The sequence below is a fragment of the Bicyclus anynana genome, chromosome 13 (genome assembly GCF_947172395.1).
Source record: "Bicyclus anynana chromosome 13, ilBicAnyn1.1, whole genome shotgun sequence".
In the NCBI taxonomy this organism is placed as follows: Eukaryota; Metazoa; Arthropoda; class Insecta; order Lepidoptera; family Nymphalidae; genus Bicyclus; species Bicyclus anynana.
Genome location: NC_069095.1, coordinates 11,921,767 through 11,948,418, shown reverse-complemented (window position 1 = coordinate 11,948,418; position 26,652 = coordinate 11,921,767). Strand labels below are relative to the sequence as shown.

At 36.0% G+C, this 26,652-nt stretch overlaps 1 protein-coding gene across 4 annotated transcripts in view; it reads right to left on the bottom strand.

Moving 5' to 3' along the window:
* The window catches only part of LOC112051719 (uncharacterized), a 101,959-nt gene that overhangs the window by 55,414 nt on the left and 19,893 nt on the right, over positions 1-26,652 (bottom strand). The window contains exon 1 of one of the 4 annotated variants that reach the window (XM_024090498.2): positions 25,135-25,360. The exons of the other annotated variants lie outside the window; for them this stretch is intronic. The gene's annotated coding sequence lies outside the window, so the exon portion shown is untranslated. Of the gene's footprint in view, positions 1-25,134; positions 25,361-26,652 lie in introns of those variants that run through there. 4 annotated transcript variants of the gene reach the window in all.

Sequence of the window (26,652 nt, the reverse complement as noted above, 5' to 3'; positions counted from 1 at the left end):
TTCTTATATTGGGCTCTACGTCGAAAATATTATGAATACTAGCGAACGCTCGCGACTTCGACCGCGTGGAATTTAGTTTTTCGTAAATTTCGCAAAACCAAATTGGGATATATCTATACGCGCTATCTAATCTAATCGCGCTAATCTCAGGAACTACTAGTCCGATTTGAAAAATTATTTCAGTGTTAGATAGCCCATTTATCGAGGAAACTATAGGCTATATATTATCCCTGTACTCCTACGGGGACTGACGGGCGCGGGTGAAACCGCGCAGCGTCAGCTAGTTTGGGACAAAAAATTGCCTATGTGTTATTCTTTATAGGATCTTTAACTTTTTTTTTAAATTTCAGCGAAATCGGGTCAGTAGTTCACCTGTGCAAAGTTCACCCAAAACCCAGTTCCAAAAGTTTGGAAATCAAACCTACTCGGTAATAAAGCTAGAAAGTCCAAAATAGTATGGAGCCCAGGATCAGTCATTGTACCCTAGCGGAAATAAAAGAAGATATTTTTTTAACTATTTTTGATTATAAAAATCTATGAATTTACTTCAATTCTTTCGAAATAATTCATTATCTCCCAATAAATGCAACATTAATTATGGGTAATAATGGCGGATAGACGACGTTTTCAATGCATTAATCGATTTGACGTTTGCTGTCAATTGTCATGTCATAGATCTTGATATAACTCAAAAACTTGGGTTTTTATTTTATTTATTTCTTTTTATTTAGTTAGATTTATTCTCTTAAATAAATTTTAATAAAATCCTTGTATTTTTAAAATTTTAATGATACGGGGTATAAGAGTGGACCTGAAATGGACCATCTCCTTTCGTCAAATTATATGACAGTAGAGTTATATTTATGGAGTTCAAACACCTATGTTTAATGTTTACAGAATTTGCAGTAATGTGATAATGTGAGTAGGTAACGGGAAACGCAGATATTAGGTAGCTATTCCGCATTGCACACTAATGCTACGTGTACACATTTTGGACAAAATTTAAATATTATCTTGTACTAGCAGACCCCATACGGGGATAAAATAAAGCCTATGTTACTCGCTGATAATTACTTTCCAGAGACTTTCCTCTTTATAATATTAGTAATAGAATGATAAAATGAATTTTGAATTTAAATTTATTAAGATAATTATAATTCTGTGTTATTATGTAAAAGTGCTTGTATAACACTTAGGTTGTAATGTTATGTTGTTTTCTGCAGAACGAAAATATGAAGAGATATAGTATCTTTGTTCTTACATAATAAAACCCAACAGATTTAGAACTTCGTTCAATAAAAAACAGGTTTTAAATTAGATATAAATTATATTGATGGATGTACATTTATCTCCTCGTATATATTAATTGATTTTATGAATTCGATTAGTAGATATAGAATAAAGTAGGTAGATATATTTATAACCAGTAAGTTTGCTTTTCAATAGGTTTTTTGTTAGAAATTAGAAATCGATGAAAAAGTTCAACATTACACTTGTTGATTACAAGTAAATTATATTTTTACGTGTCATAGAGAATGTTTCTTTAATTGTGTTTCTTTTTTTTGTATTAATTTATATATCTCGTATTACATACATACAATGATTACTTTGTAATGTGTTATTAACGTATTAGCAATTATTATAGATGGATATTGGATATGGATGTATAAGATTTCAAATAGACAAGAATTAGAGGCAACAAAACCTTAAGTTTTAAACAAGAACTTGAATTTTACATTTTATTTCTACGTTTAACTAAGCGAAAATCATGGGCCAGGAGAGGCTAAGAAAATTCGATTTCGACACATTAATCGTTAAGCAGTAGCTCACATATATCATAGAGAGGTAATTAAACGCTCCATAGAGGCTTTAATTATAAGCTCAATTTGCGTTTGACCCTTCCATAGGAATTCAAGCATAAGTAGGCAGTAACTTCTAAGTGTCGCCGCACACGGGCCAAACGTGACAGCTACAAACGCTGCTACAAGAAGCAAGAAGGGGCCACAAAAATAGCTGAAGCGCGCGACATCTTGTGGCCGGTGGTCGACACTTGTGGTCGGTGGTTACTAATTTTTTAAACCCATACATGCAGTATATATTTAGACGTACCGCCTAGCGATTTAGCGTTCTGGTATGATGTCGTGTAGAAACCGAAAGGAGTGTGGATTTTCATCCTCCTCCTAACAAGTTAGCCCGTTTCCATCTTAGACTGCATCATCACTTACCATCAGGTGAGATTGTAGTCAAGGGCTAACTTGTAAATACATAGAATAAAAAAAATACATGCAGTATCATAATCGCGCAAGTGGCGTGTGGCGGCGTTTATTGGTCGGTGTGGGCCACAAGAAGCGAGCAGCGATGATTGTAGCATGTGGTGGCCACCGGCGTCAATCGTGTGGGCGAGTCCATATAAAATGTATGAAAACTACTTGTTGGTTGTGACCGGTGGCCCGTGTGTGAGAGACCTAACTGTCGATGCAATTACGGCCAGTTAGAGTAGAAATCATGACACAAGGTTACTTTTACAGTGTTCTGTGAAGTATGCCGTCCGTTCACCTCAGGACAGAGACTAATATGTTCTTGCACCTATCTAGATTTGCTTACAACTATTACGTTGGTCCAAATATGGTGAGGCAGGTCTTTACGAAGGATGCTGATGGCAATTGCGTAACGAACTGGTTAGGAATGATAAAAAAGAGAATGCTACATCGGCTTAAAGTCATTTGCTGCATGTGAATTAAAAATATCTAAAAATATTCATTATATTATTTCAATATAGATTATAAATATCTGTTGTCACATAGGAATATAAATTTGAAAGTACCTATTATACAGGATTCACAGAATATGGTTATGCTAAACTAAAACTTGTAACTTAATGAATAAATCGATAAATTAAGATTTATGATTAATTAATTAAATATAATTGAATCACCGATTACCGAATATGTTATTAATTTAAATTTTACATTACACTAATAAAGTAAGTAATATATATAATATATATACATACAACAATACTATACAATAATACGAAGTATTTAAAAACTAGATTATGACCCTTTTCTAACAGTAGTTTTCCACAGGAATTCAAATGAAAGAAAGAAACTAAATCAATAAGCCAGTACAACATATTTAGGATTATTAATTACAATATATGCTTAGCATATGCTTTTACAAGTAATCAGAAAAACAGGCTGCGTATGACGTAAAAGTTTTGTGGTCTGTATTATGTAAGTACCTATACATATTACATACCTATGTATAAATATATACCACAGATAATATTAAATGGAAATATTTCGATAATATTATCACACGTACAGATAAGTATGTAATGAGTGTAAGAGGAAACGGATATTAATTAAAAATTGTAATATCGTATTATAATTATTATAATGCATGTGAAAGTTTACTTCTTATTAATAAAGTCAATAAACAAATTCTTAAGCTATGCCCACGAGGAAGCGGTCCAATAGTTTACTGTTATGATGATGCTAATTTCAATCTGTGTTACTTATGTGACAACCTGTCGAGGAATGCCGTCATATTCGTTACTTCAATTTAATTTTGCTTGCTGCTGTACTAAGTTTATAAAATTAATTAGATGTTCTACAGATCAGAGTATAACTAAAATACGAATGCAGTCCTTCGATATGATTTTTTTTTTTTTTTAAATTCTAAAAATTATTTTGAAATTAATCAATTTCCCTTTTTAATTAATTAAAATGTACTTGTTAATGTTGAATTTTGAAAAAAATACAAATTATGAAAAAAGTGTGTAGTATATGCGGTTTTTAAGGAGACGCGTGACGTGTTTTTAATGGAATTTACCGGCTTTACTACGTTGCTTGTAAATACACACTCTGGTTACACTGTGGGTATACTTATACTAATAAAAGCAACCAACCTACCTACCTTCAAATAAATATTTTTTTTGTCCAGCAAAATAGTCATCGCGCACCAGTGGTCACTCCAGACAGTGAGTAAGACTATTTCTAGTACAGCAACACGCTACCCATTTGGCACGATACACAATCTGATTCATGAATGACATGGAAATACCGGGAAAAGTTTGTAAACTCGCTAAAAAAGATTAGACAACAACTTTTTGTTCCTGTTTTCCGAAATTAATTGCAAACGCGCTGAACGATTTAACGGGCGACTTGGTCACCACCATGATATCATGCGTAGAATGTATCAAATCATACCTCTAATTAAATATTTATAAACTACGCCCGCGACTTCGTCCTTGTTAAATTCAGTTTTTCACAATTTTTTCCGGGACAAAAAATAGCCGATATGTTGCTCAATAATCTCCTCTATTTTCTTGTGTAAAAGGTTCCTATTAAAATCGGTTCAGCCGACCCAAATTTTTTTTATCACAATATAAACAAGATGGCATCTATAGCCATAGATTATTATTTAGGAGTTTTGGACTAAGTAGGTATCAGAGCATACATAGAGTTTATTGTCTATAGATTCTTTTGTTTATGTTGTCTTTTACAGTATATTAAGCTTGTATTTGAGATGAACATTTAATATAGCCACGTAAATGAATAAGTACTACGTTTGATCAGTCACATTAGGCGCACAATCTCTCTCTAGACTTAAGAAAGATGTAAAGGGATGAAACCTCTTTCTATGGGCGTGAGACTCGGATCAATTCTCTTACTACAAACGCTAACGCTTGGAATTGGAAATCTGAAAAACGTTCAGGGATGACATTCTTTACCGATTAGTCACGTGATCAATTTGTCTATCAAATATGTCATTCCCATACATTTTTTAGTTTTCGTTAGCGTTTGTTGGAAGAGAATGTGGCTACAGACTTTTACCTGACAATAAAACAATCACTATAAAGTGTCAGGTACTACTACCTGACACTTTATAGTGATTGTTTTATTGGTCCCGTGGTTAGCTGGTTCAGCTAGGACAATGAAGTTTCGATTTTTCTAACAAGAAAAATCTTAATAGCAGCCTGCAGTTGGGAAGTTGCCGGTATTGGTACATTTCCTCGAGAGCACGTAAAGCCGTCGGTCGTATCGGTCTTCGTTCCCATCGGATTATGAGTTTACGGAAAAAGAGAGTGCACCTGTGCTTGCGCACACACTTGTGCACTATAATATCTCCGGCGTGAGATTGGCCGCTGTGGCCGATAAAAGAAAAAAAAACATTTCGATCGGGAGCATAGTGTGCTACTGTATGGCTAGTAACTTACTTGTGGCCCTTACTAACGAAACACATGTTTTTCGATCAATGTTCGATCCGAACAATGTGCTCGGGAGAAAGTGCGACAAAAACCGCTTACATCAATGTATCGCGTGGTTAATGATTCAAGTGACGCGATCTACTTTGTACCGTAACCTAGTTACGTGGATAGCTTATTACTACTCGATCGAAAAATATTTCACTGTCGTTGTCGGAAGTGATTTGTTATTGCATGTACATACAGAAATGAAGAATGTACTAAAAATCCCGTATTGACGTGACGTCTTATAATACGACTAGCTGACGCCGCGCGGTTTCACCCGCGTGGTTACCGTTCCCGTAGGAATATGGGGATAATATATAGCCTATAGCCTTCCTCGATAAATGGGCTATCTAACAGTGAACGAATTTTTCAAATCAGACCAATAGTTCCTGAAATTAGCGCGTTCAATCAAACAAACAAACAAACTCTTCAGCTTTTTTATATTAGTATAGATGGAGCCGGCTGCACACTCGAAAAAAGATGACGTCATGCGTCGTTCCCTCGCTCTAAGGTTGTCAACTTTTTTACAAGAAATAAAGTATATTCTGATCTATGAAGATTATTAAATAGTGTTTTAGAAAAACGAACATTTTCTTTTGAAAAATGCAACCATTCCATCAGTATTTTCTTATGACGTTGTCACGTTCAACTATCGTCAGTAAACCGACTTTATAGACAACCGATTTTTTTTTTACTTGTACTCAATTTGAATTAGCTTATCTTAATTTTACTGTATAAGTTGCTTTTGATCTATTTCATGGTTTCCTAGATTTTGTATGAAAAATGTGTTTGGCCGTGATTAAACTATACAATCTATTTGCAATGTGTCAATGTGAATAGTTTCTTTCATAACCCAAACAAATAACAGATGAAATTACATATTCATTATTATATTATATTATAAGGGCACTATTTTGTAGGATCTAAAGATCATAAAAGCCGCATCTAAGGACAATATTAGCAACTAGCGGACGCCCGCGACTTCGTCCGCGTGGAATTTAGTTTTTCACAAATCCCGCGAGAAAAATGGAATTTTCCGGGATGAAAAGTAGCCTATGTGTTAATCCAGACAATAATCTTTCTCTACTTCAATTTTTAGGTAATTCGGTTCAAAGCCGAGGCGTGAAAGATACTATCAAAAGAAATTCATACCATCAAAATCGTCAGGTTTTCGCAAACCTCGGGAATCCATGAATTTTTTCGGGATAAAAAGTGTAAAATCTATTTTAATTCCAAATTTCAGCCAAATCGCTTCAGTAAAAGCGGCGTTGTAGAGTAACAAACATCCAAACAAACATCCGAATTTATAATATTAGTAGGATTCGAACGTATATGGTTCGAACTACCTACAATTAATTAAATGGAGCTAAACAAACAAATTAACGGAACTAATGGACGAGGATTATGTAATTTAGTAGACAATTAACACTTTCATTACCGCTACGATTTTCACGATGTTTTCTCGGGAGCCGCCTACATTTTACGTTGGACTCGCTAGGTGAGTCGCCGGCGCTGCGATACGAATCATTCGACTCGCCACGCGAGTTCAGTGGCATTGCGTTAGGGTAAAAACTATGTTCTGTTATTTTTGTGGCCGTGACAGTGTACGTTACGTGTTTAAAGCAATTAACTAGTATATGGTGTAATTTAACAAAAAGAAAATGGCAAGAAACACTATAAATAAACGAAAAAGTATATGTATAAGTTTGTTTCGTAATTTATGCAGTGGCTCTCAATCTTACAAATACTGATTATTGTTGATATCTTATATTGTTTTTATAAACAGATTTTCTTATTATATGTATAGATGTTTTGAGTAAAGTTACATTTTAATTACTTTCGAAATTTATTAAATAGTGTAAGTCAAGCTGCGGCAACTTTTGACCCTTATTTTCAGGCCACCACAAAACACAATAACATAGAACACAAGAATCTCAAAGTCCAGAAAACGTTTGCCAGGGGTTAAAACAGTAGGTACTCCAACAGGTCCAGTAATCGAAAGCCAAGTCACAATGATAAAAAACAAATATACGCGTGCGATAAGGAAAGGGTCGTGCTTAACACTAATCTATATATAAAGAAAGTCGGGTTTGTTACAACACTTCACTCGAGATTGACCAATGAGAGCTTGGCAAAAACAATGTTATCAGTGCTTTTATTGCTTACTAACCAGAGCGTTCATGTTAAAAAATACCGGTTCCTTTTGTTTTGCCGGCAATTTTTAACAATCCTCTGAAGGGATCCTCTTTCAGTTGTAACTCTTAAAGTAATAGACCGAGAGTTGAGTTTGTGTTTTCTGCACCGTTCGTTTAACAAAAACGCAAGGACAGACTCAAAAACTTAGAAGTACCCATTTGGTGAACACCAAATTCGAGCCCCTACAAGGTGTCGAACACAATCCGCCGTTGTTTTACGAGTGAATGTGACTTTTGGTAAAATGAAAATAAAAGTATCTACCTTTTATATATTTCATTTATAAAAGTTTGAGAATCTATGTTAGTGAACTCGCCTAGCGAGTTCAAGGCATTGCAGAATAGTTTATTTTCTTTCGATTATAAACTGGGTCTGCACACCCGGCCCACCACGTTATTCATTAGATTAGTGTATATTTAGTCTTCAGTATTATTTTAAGCAGAAAATACACATGCATTTTGAAAAAAAATTGCAAAAACATTGAACTCGCGAGGCGAGTCTACGGCGCTGGAATAAAATTTACGTGGACTCTCCGGGCGAGTCGGTGGCACTGAACGTGTTAATTGAAATTCTGAATCTCTTATAATTTTACATGAATATTAATGTCATTTCTGATTTCGACGAAAGCTCACAAGATTTATTTTGCTTGCATATAAGTCTCACTTAGAAATAATAAAACGTTTATGGTTGCAGAAATAGCTGATTATTCGAATCGTCATGTAATTCGAAAATCAAAAGAAAATTATGTCTGGAAAAATGTACGACTCTAGTCTGATTCTAGAAGAAAAGAACAATGTGGACATAGACTAGGTAGAGATCTCTAAGGATAAATGGGAGGCAAGAGAGAGCAATAGCTTCATATGACTGGGAAAGTCGACAGACAAGAAGGTGAGTATAAGTCGAGAAGTCTTATTATTATCAGCAGGTTAATTCACTAACTCTTACGTAGGTATGTTAGGTGACATATTATACGATGTCTACTGGTGGTTACAGTAGGTAGATGACATTTTGACTCATTGTTTTGTTGTTTATTTTAATATGTTGTTAATAATATTACTGTTATTTTTTTATTCTTTACAAGTTAGCCCTTGACTACAATCTCACCTGATGGTAAGTGATGATGCAATCTAAGATGGAAACTAACTTGTTAGGAGGAGGATGAAAACCCACCCAAGCCTCCCACCAGCCAGACCTGAATTAAGAAAATCTCAGTCGGCCCAGCCGGGGATCGAACCCAGGACCTCCGTCTTGTAAATCCACCGCGCATACCACTGCGCCACGGAGGCCGTAAAATCTGCGAAGTTATCTGCGAAGTGTTATCTCTATAAGTATTATGCAATGGTTTTTTTTGCCCACTGGCTACTATAATATGAGGGATATTTGGTTGGTACTATTATAATCTAGGGTCTATGAAAAAGTCTAGGAATCAAGCGAATCGCCTAGATCGTCCCGTCTATATCAACAACATTACACAACGAAGACAGATGGTGGGTTGCGTAAATTTCTTCTTTCTTGCGTAAATCGCTTAATTACACTTGCAAATATTGCTTTACATTCAGTCGACCGCGATGCGCGTATTCTTGCTGTGCATTTCAAATAATTACATTACACATCGTTATTATGTGTTATTTTTTTAATTAATTATTATTAAATTAAATTACTTGTGCAAGTGACTATTTACTAACAATATACAAGTAATTTTGAAGAGTTTTGTTGATACTCATACTAATTATTATTTTATTTTCACGACAGCTAAAAATACCTATGTAAGTTACCACCCTACCGGCAAAGGCGTAAAACCAAGCGATTTAGCATCCCGGTACGAAGTCGTGTAGAAACCGAAAGGGGTGTGGATTTTCACCCTCCTCCTAACAAGTTAACCCGCTTCCATCATAGATTGCATCAACACTTACCATTAGGTGAGATTGCAGTCAAGGGCTAACATGTACTTAAAAAATAAAAAAGTGCTCTTTGGCATAGAATACATATCCTTTGCCAAAACTCGAAATAAGAATAGAGCATCCAAAAATCGTTGGTCATTTTACTCACGTCCTACGTTAGTTGGTACGTAAATGGATAAAAGTGATCCTTACCTGCAACAGATAAAAAAAGTTAATTAAAAATAAATTAAACATAAAATTTCTAAATTCACTAGATGGCAGATGGATTTCACGATTTTGGTCTTTATTATCAACCTATTAAAATAAACGTCAAATCAATTTGAGAAATGTCATCCACATACTGAATGATATCCTCCAGTAGGCACCGGATGACATTATTTGTTACATAGAATCTCAATTTCGTGGTCAACCAGCTTATGTCAAAGATAGTGAATACGCCTGCAGGACCTCTTACAGTGGAATTCATAGACGTTGAGAGAGTAGAGGCACCACCAGGGGATTATTCAGCCACTGAGAGTCGAATTTAACCTCTATTTGTTTGAGAAATTTGACAAGCGGATGAAATATCCCCTGGAGGGCTCCAACAACGTCTAGGAACACCACTGTTGACAACCAAAGCGTTATCACCAGTGGTCTAATTCACTAATTTGGTCTCTATTATCAACTGATTGAAGTGGACAACAAAGTGTCATCTACATACTGTATGATATACACCGTAAGTACCGGATGACATTTGTACTGTGTATTTGTATGTGTATGTGTAATTTGTACATTTTGTCAATTGATTTGTTTTTAATTTTGATGGGTTGATAATAAAAACCATAATAGGAAATAGGCCAGCTGTCCAGAGAGGTCATTTTATACACAATCTTGGACTAAGTGTTAATTCATCACTATGTTCCGAGCTTCTCGAAACTATAGTCTTATACTTCACCTTCACTGTCTAATGATGCAAGGTGCCGGTTAGACAGGTCCCAGGTTCATCGAACCCGCGACCATTCTGTATGCGGCATGGCTTGTGGCAGTTTTAATTACAGAATATTTGTCATATGTTTCTAATATGACCAATATTCCCATTTTCCTCCAACTACTCGGCAAGGAGTATATTGGGACGGGCATGACAAAAGTCTAGCGGACGGGGATCGAAGCACGACCTTTCGGTGATGAGTCCAGCCCCTTCACCATTGAGCTATTGAGGCATCAATTCTTTATAGAATAAGTATAACTGATTGATACCTGTGAGTCTACTCAATCAGTTTTCTGAAAATTGTTGTCATTATAAGTTCCATCGCCCGTTCCATCGCCCGCTGAGTGACTTTGAGCTTACTAATGAGTCCCGTTGAGCGAACAAGTTACTCGTAGTTAAGTGCATATAATAGTTAATTTCCATACGTAAGTATTAGTGTAAGCTATAGTTATTTATTGAGTCTATGGTCTGGCTCCACTGGCCACTCGTGTACGAGACATGAGCCTGCCGTACGATGCGCGGATGTAGGCGTGGGATAGCTACTCACGGTGAATCAAAGAAGCGAGTCGACACGGCCCGGTGGAGACCGCTCCTTGTCCTGTCATATACATGTATGTGTAGGTATATAGGATGAACTATCTGGTACAATTGGTATTGCTTATTGAATAAAAAAGTAAAAAAAAATGTAAATGACTCCAGTTTCTACAGCTTCAATAGGCTACTTGCCTGTTTTGTAAACAGTGTTTAAACTGAATTATGGAAGTATTATAAGCTATATTTTATTTTGTCCCGTCAATAATAACCAGTAAAAAATTTATTATAAATGAAAAAATATCTACGTAAAATTTTTGCCGCCGAAACACAACACATTAGCAAGTGACGTCATTCATAGAGATGACAGCGTGATTGGCGTGTGCAGTGGTGTGATTATATCACGTCACCACAAGCGCCAATCATAAATCGATGCCATGTAGCGAATGACGTTACTGTTTTTGATTGGCGTTTGCGGTGACGTGATAAAAATACAATTTTATTTTATAAGAAGTCGGTTAAAAATATTACAATTACGAGATTATTTTCACAAATAAAAATGTGATTAGAGTTTTTAGGCATCTAAACTGCCTCTATGCGAAAAATCTTCTTAGTTTTGTACAGCAGGCGAGTAACCTATTTTGCGGCATCTTTTCGCCAAAAATTCCTCAATGTCTGTGACTAAAGACGAAAGTTTTTCTAAAGTACGTACTGTCATTGACGACATAATGGATCTTTCAGAGTCGCTCAACAGGCGATGGAGCGATGCTAGGAGGAAATCGCAGCAGAACCACAGAAAACATAATATGTACCAGAACCAAGTTAACGATTTCTCAAAGCTGAAGTGGCATTAGGCGGGGTAAATAGTTTGATGGAATTTGGGGTCTTCTCCACTGTTAAACAACGATAACCTTCGTTTTTGGTTAACAAACAAATAGTTTATGTCAGACCAGCAGGCTAATTCACAATCTTTGACGTGTGCTAGTTGACATGTACGAAATTGTTATTCTATGTAACAAATGTCATCAGGTGATTACGGGTGTGTACCATTGTAGATAATTATAACATTTTGTCAATTTATTTGATTTTTATTTTAATAGGTTGATAAAACATACCGAAATAGTGAAAAGGCCAGGTGAGCATTTGACATATATTTAAAAGACAGACAGTTGGATGATGACAGATGGACGGAGAATCACGTAATCTAAGGTGAAAGACCTTCATGTTATTTATTTATGTGGCACGGAACCCTACAATCCGATATTTACTACATAAAATACCTAATTTGTCGTGGGAAAGTGTTTGTCTTAGTAGCGTCTCGCTACGGCCCGCTGGACACCGCTCCTTGTTTTTTTTACGGAACTACGCTGTTTTGCTTGTACGTGTAAGGATTCGTGCTGCGTTACAATAACAACTTTTACATAAATAAACATTAAGCTTCAAAATTTAAAAACCTCTCTCATAATTAATGTAAAATCTAGAAATAATATCCTATGTCACTAAGACAATTATGACGCTACTATAGTTTCACCCGCGTAGTTAACGTTCCCGTGATAATACGAGTATAAAATATAGCCTATGAGCTAACAAATAACATGGCTTTCTATTGATAAAAGAATTTTCAAGATCGGTTTAGTAGAACCAGAGATTACCCCCCTATAATACCACAAACTTTACCTCTCTTTAATATTAGTATTTACCTATGGGTTGTTGGGAAGTTGTGATGAGATAACCGATGAAGAGAAAGAGCAAGAAGGCGCGATGTTTTCGATTCTGCCGCTATTGGTCGACAAGTCTTATTCTCTTCACGTAATGATAATAATAAATGTCGTTGTCGCATGGACCTATTGGAAATATTTACGAATGTTTTGATTATTGATGATTTCATAGATTTCATGTACTCTTTCAAATTTCTACTTCAGCACTTAATTCTTGTAATAATGATTCACGTTGACGCATATCGGAAAAATGCTGCCTAATAATTATTTGATTATACCTCCTTTTCAACTTATTTGATGATAAAAACAAGTAGGTAGAATAAAATAAATAGATTCATCGTTCCAGGGCTGCAAAATCTATTTTAACATGAAAAATCCGTGGTTTTTACTTGAATATAGTTTTCCTTAATAAAGCTCCGTTACAGGTTACAGCTATAATATTATATTGAGTTTCGTGAAGGTATCAAAGTACGAGTAGCCAACAGTCAATGTCAGTACATATAACTTCTAAATTCCCACCATTCTCGCGTCACTGAATACCTAATGTTGCCATATACAGCGTGTCAAATTTCAACACTGAAGGTAAACATAAATGGGAAATTAGTACTCAAATCCAGACACCCACTAGGTTTTTGCGAAAGAACATTTTATTAGATGACGAAAACATTTATAAGTTTACGGAGCTATGTACATGCATTTTGCCTGTATGTATATTATATAATACTAATACAGTCTTAATAAAACAAATCCAAATCTGAACATTTTTCAAGTAATTTCTAATAACGTTTTTTTTTCTTATGTAATTGTTTTCCAACATTTTGTCGCTTAATTGTTCAATTGTCAATTGTCTGCTAAACGGCAATGAAGTATAGATAAAGATTAGAGTGATACTGAAAATTCGGGACAGTCGACAATACCGATTATGGACTGAGAATAAGCGATTGCCAGACATGGATAGGGCATGGATAGCATTTTATAAAAGCTAAAAGTGTTACAGTCTATGCTTCCATTGTTTAAATAATTTAAGACTATAAGAGGTAAAGACTTTGATACTTTAAGAAACAGGTTTCAAGCGACCTTCCGCTGTCCAAATGCCTGTTCTGAATCTGCTACCTTTTGAAGCACGGTTCAAATTCTATTATTGGCTTCCGTACTTGACATTATTGGTTAGAGCTTGGTTCATAAAATGAGGTGCTTGTTATAAGCATACAATGAAAAACCATCACAGGATCTCTGAAAATTGGGTGTTTCTGATACCTGGCAACATTACAAACAAGCCACATTCAAAGCTAAATTACCGTGCTCTAAAAACACGACAATATTACCTTACAGCGAGTTAAAAAATGAAGTTTTTTTATTAACATTCTTCGGTTAACCTTCAGAGCCGAAGTCGGCCTAATGAACCGTGTCCGGCGGGTACAAAAAGTTCCGAGATATCGTGATAAAAACGCAACAAAACGGGCTTTTTCTTTTTGAACTAAAGCTAGGTTAAGAGAAAATATCGGCAGCGATTTTTAAAATAAATATGAATCGTGATACATGAAGCAATGAAAGACGAAAGTATTTTTACATCATTTTAGTACAATGCCTTACACTAATATTGTACTCTCTGATGCCTTAATGCATGTCGAAACTAAAAACCAAGTAGTAGAAGCATCAAGCACCACTTTGTCATATTTGGCACAACCTTGAAAAAGCACAGCTTTTTGCTGTATTGCGAATGTCGAAAGACTGATTGGCATTGGTTGTAATTGTAAGGTGTACAGATTTGTACAGATTTTTTACTATCACTCTAAATATTTTAACTGTGCATTTTGTTGTGCTGACGTTCCTTTTCAATTTCAGCGAAAAATAAAAATATTCAGTGAGTTTAACAATGATTTTGTTAGGAATTTATTACTGTAAAATAATAGTGATACAAATCGCAAAATTTAAAAATATAGGTATTTTTCCTAAACGTGTATTAATAGTCTGATGAGCCTATAACAAACTTAACCATAAAACAGTAGTTACTCGTCATAGTCAATACTACACCTCGGTTTCACTGATCTACAATTACCCAAACTTAATTAGTAACTTCCCTCTGTTTGTCTTCACCATCTGTTTTTCTTTCGAATGCATTTCATTCACGGCCGCACCTCTATGCACCTATTTTTAAGTACACTCAAATTGGATCTTCCTTTCGGTAAGCCGTAAGTAGAACTTCTTAGATAAATAAAATATTTTTAGATTTTTCGTTCAGCAATCGAAAATCATGGGAGTAAATAACACAAGCAAGAACTTGAAGTGCCTCAAGGTGTTAAACACAATAAATAATGTTTTTTTAATTAGGTACCTATTCTGAACTTGGCTGAGTTTGTTGTGGACTCTTCTCGGACCAAGGCGCATTTGGAACCTTCGTATCTTTAATTTTAAATTCGATTTTACTCACCACCATTAAATGATGACATAACTTGACATTTCAAAAGTGCTTGTAAACTAAACCTAATTGAAATAAATGAATTTTAAAGCGTTTTTGTAACCAGTCAGGTAACAAGTCATCAAAGTTTATCAGATGCTGCAAAAAATGTAAATAAACAGAGAAACTTTTGCATTAATAATATTCATCGTAAAATAGTAAAATTCGCAATCGTAGTCCAGAGTTACTCTTAGTATTAAGTTATTTTCTCAACTCTGGGCTACTGCTGGGATTTTTTTTGAATGACTCGAATATAGGACTCCTGATTCGAACCACAAAGACTAACCCACTGGACTGGTAGTCCTTTACTCCACACAAACGATTAAGGCCATTTAAAACCAAAAACAATGGACATCACTCACTCAAATTAAATTTAAATCAGACTAATTTATTACCATTTTCACTAATACATCCATCAGACGAAAGCACTTAAACCAAAAACATACAAGCGATTATAGTACGTGTTTTATCATCCATGTGGGTTATTTTTGTATGAAAGTCATTAGTTAATTTGAAATACATTTTGGTGTTCGTTGTACTTTTATCTTTACCATTGATCTCTTTTATGTGAAGGATGTCCGTATCCCCCTAATTGGAAATAACAAGCTCATCAGAAATAGCTTCAATGGCGTACGTTAGCTTTCATTTTCAAAATTTCTGTTTGTTTTGAGTTATATTTAAATTTTCCCCTCATTCATCTATTTATAAATAAAATCTTTTCTAATATATATTCTCCTCTGTCCTTTCTTATTTTGTTATTTATGTTTATTTTGTTACTGTTTTTCTCGTTCCTATACCACTTTTTCATTGCACCTTGCTCTGAATTATTCATTGCAGAATATCATATGTCAGTCTTCAAAGAATATGCCTCACGTACATATACTCCAAACATATACAGGTAGAATATACTCTTAAACTTATTTTTATACATTATTCAGAATCTCATTTACGACTGCTAGTACCTTTGTACTTTATATTTCTGAACTCCGACAAGTAAGGTATGTAATATCTCGAACGTCCTTGTACCCTTCTAATTCTAAATTGTTTTCTAAGTAGCACGTTAAATGGCGCCTTACAAGTTACAACATTGTTAAATATTTATCTATAACCAATCTGATAGGTTATTACAGCTGTGGGTGGAACAATTGATGGGAAATATGTTCCATGTAAATTATAATAATGATTGATGGGTAAGCCGTATCAAAATTGTCGTTCTATATCTCTATATCCTGGCAAAACTACAAAGCCTTCATCGCAGGGTGGTCGCTAGTTTGTCTGTATTTTACAGGATATATTTCGGACAGAGTGTTTAGGAGCTATTTGATCTCGTAGTACCTTGTTTTACCTTCGCAAATTATACCTACATCGAGTGGGATTTCATCCGTCTTTAATATTTCGAGGATTCATATAAAGCGTTTCGCTTTATCTTTTATCATACGCAAAGCTTCTGGAATGACCCGAGGAAATTTAGTTAAGAAGAGATGACAAGAAAACCAGTAATAAATACAATAATCGTCACATGAATTATTAGATATTATTTAGAAATGAATGTTATTCCTTCTTGTTGTGAGATAAATTCTGCTTCAATTACCTCCAAGCTCTCCAAGCATTTATTCATATTTTTTTATCAAATCTCCTTATTTAATTCAATCAAACTTTTCTTATCTTCTCAATGTCAGGGATTTTCAAACTTTTTTTATTCAACTTAACTATAGGTAGCGTTGTCCTAATTATAGCTTCAGTGATGGATTCTAGATTTCTTTTCGCTCATTCCTCATGAGTAAAAACCTTGTCTTCAATATTAATATGGCATAATTGGCTCTACACTCGAATAAAGCAGTATATGAGTAAGTTAGCATATAAAAAAATGCAGTTTTTTTACAGATACAGGAACTTAAATTCAAAGTCATCCGTGGGTTCCATCAATATAGATTAGTAATTACCTACTTGGTTAGCCTCTTTGTCTCGCTGATTGACGTATATTGTCGGGTATTGTACCAGTAATGGATGCTATTTTGAATCGTGGCATTCCGCGGTCGGACTTCTCTAGGTCATGGAGTTTTTGTGCTGTTTCAAGGTTGAAAGTAGGTAGAACTGCTCTGCCAGACTTTATGTTAAAGGTATACACGCTAACATTACAAATTCAAAAGTCCATGTGTCACTCTGGCTGTTACCTTTTCTCGGTTAAACCTCTGAACCTGATGGTAAGTGAGAATCACCTTTAATACCAGAAACACGTCGCAGGTCTTGTAATGCATGTTTCTTGAAGTGTTAGGCCTTGTGTGCCCTTAATTACACCGACAACCATGTCCATCACACGCAGTATGTTACAAAATGCTCTAACTCTACCATGTCTACTAATTTATTTTTCCGCTTCTAAAGTCGGTTTACGACTCCCGGAGCCAACTGATATTCGCCGTCCCCTTAATTTACTTTACGATTTATTAAATACATTGTACAACTTAGCTGTACTAATATTATAAAGCTGAAGAGTTTGTCTGTTTGCTTGAACGCGCTAATTTCAGGAAATACTGGTCCGATTTGAAAAATTCTTTCAATGTTAGATAGCCCATTTATCGAGGAAGGCTATAGACTATAGTCCCGTATTCCTACAGGAACGGGAACCGGGTGAATCCGCGTGGTGTCAGTGTGTTGCAAATAAAGGTAAACCACCACTGCTTCAGAATAAGCACACATCTATGAAAATAAATAGTCAATCAAGCGATCCCGGCATACTGCAGGCTTTGTTTGAAAGGACTGAAAGAAGCATATATCTATGAGAAGAAATTACCAATCGAACGAGCCCAACATACTTTCAAAAGGTATATTTGATATTATTATTGTGCTAGTTTTTGTCTAATGAGTTTTATGAGACATTAAATTAGAGTTTAACATTTTTTAGAGTTCCGTAACTCTAAAAACAAAAACGGAACCTTTATAATATCACTCAACAAGGGAATTTGAAATTGAAACCCTATACTATACCTACTCAGGTCTACGGTCCGACTCACCCTTGTCCGGTTTTTTTAATTAGAAGTATTGATAGATACCATAGATAGAAAAAAATGGGTCATAAAAACAGGAAAAATTTTACACAATAATATTCTTATTTATTTCCATTGCAATGTATTCATTATTCATACTGGAGGCAGTATCTAGGGTACTTATGTATGAAAAAATGTAGGTTATAACTTATTTTTATCTACCTAACAATAATAAATTATTATAATCAAAGCGCTGCGTATTCATGATTGGTTGGTAGGCTTTGCACTGGTATGCGGCAGACCGGATTTCTTGAAACAAATAGTTGGTTCACATACTTTTAATTAATTAATCTGATATTGTTTTTTATAACTACTTTTTTGTTAACGTGTCTCGATGCAAGCATTTTTAATGTAATCTAAATAATGTCTAACTTCTAACTATAAACTTTATCTACTCGTTTATCATCATCATTATCATAATCATATCAGCCGATGGACGTCCACTGCGGGACATAGGCCTTTTGTAGCGACTTCCAAATATCATGATACTGAGCCACCTGCATCAAGCGAATCCCTGCGACTCGCTTGATGTCGTCAATCCACCTGGTGGGGGGTCGACCAACACGGCGTTTTCTCTAAGTACAATCTATCTAAATCTCTCTATAGTTAAAAAAAATCTAAAAATATTTATTTGGAGCTGGAGTGTTACTTTATTAATCCTTAGTATTGAGGTGAGGAATCCCAGCTTAGATCAAGGTAAGAATGGATTTTTTTTGTTTTTTTTCATTCTTTACAAATTAGCCCTTGACTACAATCTCACTTGATTGTAAGTGATGATGCAATGAATAGAAGCGGGCTAATTTGTTTGGAGGAGGATGAAAATCCGCACCCATTTCGGTTTCTACACGACATCGTACCGGAACGCTAAATCGCTTGGCGGTACGTTTTTGTCGGTAGGGTGGTAATTAGCCACCGCCAAAGCCCCACCAGCCAGACCTGAACCAATTAAGAGAACCTCAATCGGCCTAATCGGGGATCGAACCCAGGACCTCCGTCTTGCAAGTCCACTGCGCATACCAGGACACAGCGCCGATTTTGGCCAACGCCCAAAATTTAAAATACAACACTGCATAAAAAACTCTCGTGCGAATGATGGCTAAGTGTGAAAAATCGTAATTTCCACGCGGATGAAGTCACGGATCTCTGTTAGTTTACAAAGGAAAATGAAAACTCGAACAAAGTGTAAACATTTCTGTTGGAAAGTAAACAACGAAATTTCTATACCTCTTTTATCTAGTTGAGATAGATAATTTTGATAACGATGAAGAGATTCTAGTTCCCATGAGATGGGTGACTGATAAGTGATAACAATAATATAAGAAATGTCTAAAGATATGAAATCTTCAGATATTTTCAACATTTTTTCCTTTTCACAAAACCGGGTTACTTTATCACTAACCTATTTTTTGGAGTGGCTTTGATGTATGTTGTACTTTCTTATAAGGCATATGCCCGCCTTCCTTAGGTACACAAGCTGTCGCCACGCGCTTTACCCGCGTGGTTCCCGTTCTCGTTGGAATACGGGGGTCGTATTTATATCCCGATCAGATAGAGCTTGTAACCTTCCTCGATAAATGGGCTATCTAACACTGAAATAATTTTTCAAATCAGACCAGTAGTTCCTGAGATTAGCGTGTTCAAGTAAACAAACTCTTCAGCTTTATAATTACAAAGACGTACCGCCAAGCGCGGTACGTCTTTGTCGGTAGGGTGGTAACTAGCCACGGCCGAAGCCTTCCACCAGCCGAAACGAAGGTTTTATCGAACGATAATACAAAAGATTTAATATTGTTTTCGTACTGAAACTTACCATAAACGAAAACTCTGTTCACGCCACAATATAAAATAGTAATCATCAAGAGAATAGGCAAGACGATTTTGTACATTTTTTTTTTATTCAGACGTTATAAGGAACTCTAAATAGAAATTCAGTGTATTTTTTTGATTGATTAGATGTTTTTAAGCCACGTAATTTGTTACGATGAAAGTAATAAAAGTATGGCCATTAATAATTTTGCATAATCGAATTGTAACAGCGGGCGGTAGAGTTCCAGCCCGTTCATTTGCATTGATCAACATCTGAACATTACCGCACGCTTTCTTTCCGGGTGCGGTGTGATTTCCTGGAATATTGACCACGATAATAACACATAGATACCCTATCTACTTTTATTAGGTAAGTATAGGACACGGCAAGTTAGTTGAACGGTTATCTGCGCTGGTATCATCATCATCATCATCATCATATCAGCCGATGTACGTCCACTGCAGGACATAGGCCTTTTGTAGGGACTTTCAAACATCACGATACTGAGCCACCTACATCCAGCGAATCCCTGCGTCTCGCTTTATGTCGTCAGTCCACCTGGTGGGGGGTCGGCCAACACTGCGCTTACTAGTGCGGGGTCGCCATTCCAGCACTTTGGAACCCCAACGTCCATCGGCTCTTCGAACTATGTGCCCCGCCCATTGCCACTTCAGCTTCGCAACTCGTTGAGCTATGTCGGTGACTTTGGTTCTTCTGCGGATCTCCTCATTTCTGATTCGATCACGCAGAGATACTCCTAATATAGCTCCATAGCTCGAAGATATGCGCTGGTATAATTATAAAGAAATGGTACGAGATCTGTCATAAGGAATATACCCTCATCTGTTATTTATTTGTGATAAGAAATAAATGATAGAAAATGTTCACATTGACACATTGCAAATAGGTTGCCTAGTGAAATTGCGCCCGGTGAGTATTAAATGATATTTTTTTATTTAATTTACTTCCCTCTTTGATTAATTAATAAAAACTGTACACTAATATGATTAATATACCGTACAGAATTAACAACGCAAACGCCAATAGGGACTCAGATATAACTAGTCGTTTAATATACCACATTAAACATCATTTTATGCTTAATTTGACTGTATTATGTTGCATTTTGATCTAGCTCATAGTTTACTAGATTTTGTATGAATAATGTGTTCGGCCGCAATTTAACTAGGCAACCTTTTTGCAATGTGTCAAAGTGAATATTTTCTATCATTTATTTCTCAACAAACAACACAAAATCCCGTAATGACAGTAATGGCACAGAAAAGATATCTTTACTGTGGTAATGGTCACCGGTCGGCGTGGGAGCGCAAATGGGGAGGTGTTACCAGTGTTAAATAAAGATTCTTTTTATCGAATAGGAATCTTTAAAAGTGTGATAAGGACAGCATAATCTGCCACATGCTGCTTAGTAAACCTAATCATCTTCGGTCAAGACGCTCGTATAATTAGATATCAAACTTCACAAGGTAAGTTCGTTTGATTCTTAAATATTTTCTATCATTTATTTCATATTCCAAATAAATAACAGATGAGGGTATTGTGGTAGAGATGTCAAATAATTGGAAATGTATAACTGCTTCTTTTGGATTAATAAAATGTTTTTTATTATAAATTATAATACGCTTATTGCTAAACAAAATGATTAGTAGAATAACTTAAATGCTCACGAACCATAAAGTAAATAGGAATGTAAGGTGCGAAGGACATCGAGTAGCGGTGAAGTCGATTGCTTTTTGCCTACACCGAGTTATTTATTGTAGATTTGTAGGTCAAATGAAAAAAAAATGCTTCGTAAACAACATGGTTCGATAATAGAGACTAACGTGGTCACTTTTAAACAGTTTCTACGTGCTTTTTATGGGTTGATTGGATTGATGATGTTTAGTAAGGTATAGAAGGTCAAGCAAAGAGGATCGTGATAGATCAGAACCAGTTAAAACTTGGTAAGTTGGTGGTATCCGTGCCTCGGATTCCGATAATAATCAACCCTCATTGGAGCGTCTAAGCATTAGAGATCGATAACATAAGATTGGAAACCCACCTGGTTTCTTACAATGATGGTACGAATTAAATAGGTCCTAAATAATTCGTCATCAACCCATATTCGGCTCACTGCTGAGCTCGAGTCTCCTCTCAGAATGAGAATTAGGCCAATAATCCACCACGCTGGCTGAGAATGAAGATAATTCTCTGGTATGCAGGTTTCCTCACGATGTTTTCCTTCACCGATTGAGACACGTGATATTTAATTTCTTAAAATGCACACAACTGAAAAGTTGGAGGTGCATGGGTCTAAGCCCGGACCGGATTCGAACCCACACCCTCCGGAATCGAGGGCAGAGGTCATATCTACTGGGCTATCACTGCTCATCTATACTCTATACTAATATTATAAAGAGGTAAAGTTTGTAAGTTTGTCACATTTTTTAAATGGGGTAATCTTCGGAACTACTGGTCCGATTTTAAAAATTCTTTCACCAGTAGAATGCTACATTATCGGGGAGTGCTATAGGCTATATTTTATGGTATCATATATATTAGCCGAGTTATCACAGTTTTTGTCATACAGGTCGGACTGAAAATCCTCTTAAACAGACTTATTCGCATGCGCTGCCTTAACTATTGTGTAAAATTGAAATTAATGTATGGAGACTTTATGTATCTTCAAAAGTTCTACAAAAAAATCCGCGACACCATATATCTATCTTCTATATATCAGCAGATATAGTACCTTTTGTGTTTTAAAAATTATTAATTTTATATACTTAGGTTTACGTCATTATTTATACAACTAAACTTTAATCCTTATTAAAATAAATTATTTAATAATCACAAGGATATTATGGAGATAAGATTTGCCCTTTACAGTATGTTAATTACTTAAATAGTTTCGGAGATAATACAAAATTTCTAAAAGACGCAGAAATTCCGCTATATGACGCCCGGTGCTTTCATTTACGTAGTTCCCGTTCCCGCGTGAATATTGGGATCAAACATAGCCTATGACACTCGCAAATAACGTAGCTTTCTATTGGTAAAACAATTTTCCAAATTGGTCCAGTAGTTCCAGAGATTACCTCCTACAACCACACGAACTTTACCTCTTTATATTATTAGCATAGAAGTCTCTATTTCTCTTGGTCATACCACCACTCTCGAAGGACTGAACCGATTTTGCTAAGGGTAGGAGTAAGATAGAGAAGTTACAGGGTAGGGTAGGGGTAGGGTAGGTTTAGGGCCGGGTTTAGGGTAGTGGTAGGGTAGGGGTAGAGGTAGGGTAGTGGTAGGGTAGAGGTACGGGTAGGATAGGGAAGTGGTAGTGTAGGGGTAGGATAGGCGTGAGATAGGGGTACGGGTGGGATAGGGGTAGGAAAGGGATAGTGTACGGGGAGGGTAGGGGTAGGATGGGGGTAGGGGTAGGATGGGGGTAGGGTAGGGTAGGAGTAGGTTTGGGGTAGGGTAGGGTGGGGGTAGGGGTAGGGTAGGGTAGGGGTAGGGTAGATGTAGGGGTTGGGTAGGGTTGGGGTAGTGGTAGGGTAGGGGTAGGGTAGGGTAGGGGTAGACGAAAGCGGACGAAGTCGCGGGCGTCCGCTAGTTAAAATAATAAAAGACTTAACATCCAGTAATGGTTTAATAAATTGAAGTTTCGAAAAATCACTGTAAAATTATACGCCGATAAGGTTAAGCATCATAAGCATGGTAATAAATAACATGGAACTTGTACCGTGATTGTGTTTTAAGGAAAACAATACTAAACATGAAGTGATAATTGCAATAGCTACAGTTATACACGTGTAGTCCCTACGTGTACGTGTGTACGTGTAACTACAATATTTTCAGAACACAATGCTCATTCAATCTAAGACACAATAGCAATTGGAATTGCAACAAAACTACATATCGAGTTATTGTTAGTCAGAAAGTATATAAAACAAATTGATCAAACAAAATACAATAGAAATTCGTTGACCCACTTCACCTTTGAAACTATACCTATTTAGGAAGATGACATGTTGCGAAGTTGAAATGGTAACAGCAGAAGCAAAAGAAGTTTAGAGAACAAATAGCTAAAGTAGGGTCTCAATGTCAAATGTGTTGAGACTCTAGACCCCAAACGTTTGGTGGTCTGGGGCCTGGTAGACTGTAATTTTTGGAACTCCTTACAGAATGCTATGTCCTTCAGTAGACGTCCATCTGAATGTGTAGTAAAGTTAGTTAATAACCTCTGACGGTTTCCACGCAGCATCGTACCAGAACGCTAAATCATTGCTGGTAGGGTGGTAACTAGCCACAGCCATAGCCTACCACCAGGCCAGACCTGAACCAATTTAGAAAATATAAAATTCTAAACTGCTGGACATCAAACCCAGGACCTCTGTTGTCAACCTATGCTCCGTTGATGATCTGGACTCTTGAAACCTGCTACTTTATAAAGCCACCAGGCAGTGGCGTGCACTTCATAGATGCAAAAATGCGCCTACCCTGAATAATCTGCATTGAAGAAGGAATTTACGACATAAGTAGTTCAATTTGTTTGTATAATGCTTACCCTAGTTAATAATCTTTTGCCACCAAGGTCTAAACAGCCAAATTACCGCACTTACCTATATAGGAAAACAAGGCTGACAAGCTTTCTGACTTGATAAAAGGAGATAAGTCAGGCTATAGCAACACAATTAAGGAAATTAATAATAAGTTAATTGTTTACTAGTTATTCTTTCACTTGCCTGGAAATATAGGAACCTACGTCGAAAGTACAGGAATTGACGTGTCTTTAAAGGTCTACAACTACGAGTAACTTTACTTGAAACAGTAGAAGCTGTATAATGATTAAGCTATACCGGTGAAAGATTTACAGTTACGGGAACAACTTCGTTTATTATTAAGCGACCAAAATAACCGGTTTAGACTTAGCTGCCAAACTACAGCAATGCCTAACAGTATTATAAAACACATAGAAGTAGGCAGGTGATATTTTGCTTATCATCTTTATCATATATTGATACAAGGAAATTTTTGGGAAAGAAATGTACTGTACGGTCGTGGCTTTTTAAATCAAAATGTTATTCTGCCGCAAATTAGTTTTAAACCATTTTAAAGATTTTATTTTCTAGTAGGTAGTTTAACATTCTAGCAATCATGTGCCTTAGAAAACCATATGATTGCAAGCATATTTTACAGCGCTAAGTTTAAGTTTTATTACATTCAAGGTGTTTCCACAAAACAATCAAAAACCTTACCTCATTGTTTGATTCAAAATGCAACCATAAAAGATTCAACAATCCTCAGAAAAAGTAAAACACTGCAAACACTGCACAAAAACTGTCACCAGATACAATTTTCTCTAATTGAACTTTCGTCACGGATCCAAAAATTTTTCGGACGCGGTTTCGTGACGTAGAAACTTTTTATAAATGGCGCCTGCTACAAACGACGCGCTCCGCTGGCGCGCGAACAAACACTGAGAGGCAATTTTCAAGGCAGTTTGCGAACGAAGATTACAGCCTGTAGGAAATGCATACGAGACAGAGAGGCTGCTATTATTTTTATAGGCAAATGGGTCGGTAACCTGAGAGACGATATTTTGCAATGATTCTGCTATATGAACGTTGTGGTCGGTATTAAAATGCGATCTTTTGAAAAGAGATGCACATTCATTTATTTAAAAAAGTAGGCTTTTATACAAGCACCTTTTAAAGTTGTGTTTGTTAATAGTGACTAGTGACTCTATCACTAGGTTCGGAAAGCAAATTCCGCCGAACTCAAACTATTTTTAAGGGTTTTTAGTGACTACGTTCATCCATTTTTAGCCAAGACTATCTGTTTATAGGGTGGCTGAGTCAGCAAGCATATTCCGACAAAAAAACTCACGTGACCGTCGTTTTTACTTGATGTTTATTATTGACAAGTTAACCTTTACTGCAGAAGTAATTTTACCATAGTTACACTCTTTACTTATTGTCTAATGGGTCTAAGAAAACTTTTTTACAAGTTATGTGAAATTGTCTCTGAAATCTGAATCCACATATTATCTCAGTACTTATACTGGCTTGATCACCAGTAACACCAAAGCTTCCTGATTACAACTCAAGTGAAAATCGGCGGTGAGCTTAAGTGGGGTATGCACAATGTGACCATAAGTCTCTCTTTGAACGAGACTGACCTGATTTTAACCCGGGACCACCTTGTCTTTCAACCTGAGGCACTGGCAACCATGCCCCTCAGGCAGAAATACAGCAATGCTGCTTGGTTGCAGAAATACTCTTGACAGTAGTATCCTAATGAGCTTCAATCTTACAAGGCAAGTTGTCTGGAGGAGATCGCTATTAGCGATAAGACCGCCTTTAAGCATTATTTTATTTCTCAATAAATATTGTAGTTTTATATTTTTTGTTGTGCAATAAAGAATATATCTATTTATCTCTGCCACAAAAATCTCTACTAATTTATAAGATTAGACGAAGATTTATTTCATAACACCCGGCGGGTCATCTATTTGTACCGTTGACTTTAAAATAATGAAAAAGATATTTTAGGATTAAGGTTTGTTTACGAGAAGGAGCCATTTCTAGAAAAGTTTAGTCGTATATAATTTCTTCCGTCCTGATTTAACTTACAAATAATATAGTCATACTATGCCAATGCCCCAAGCTGTGAACAAATTAACTTTACTTGGCAACTCGATCCAAATATCACTTTCTAACAACCAAAGCTTCCTTAAGGGACCAGTTCTAGTTACCGCCGGGCCATGGACCCAA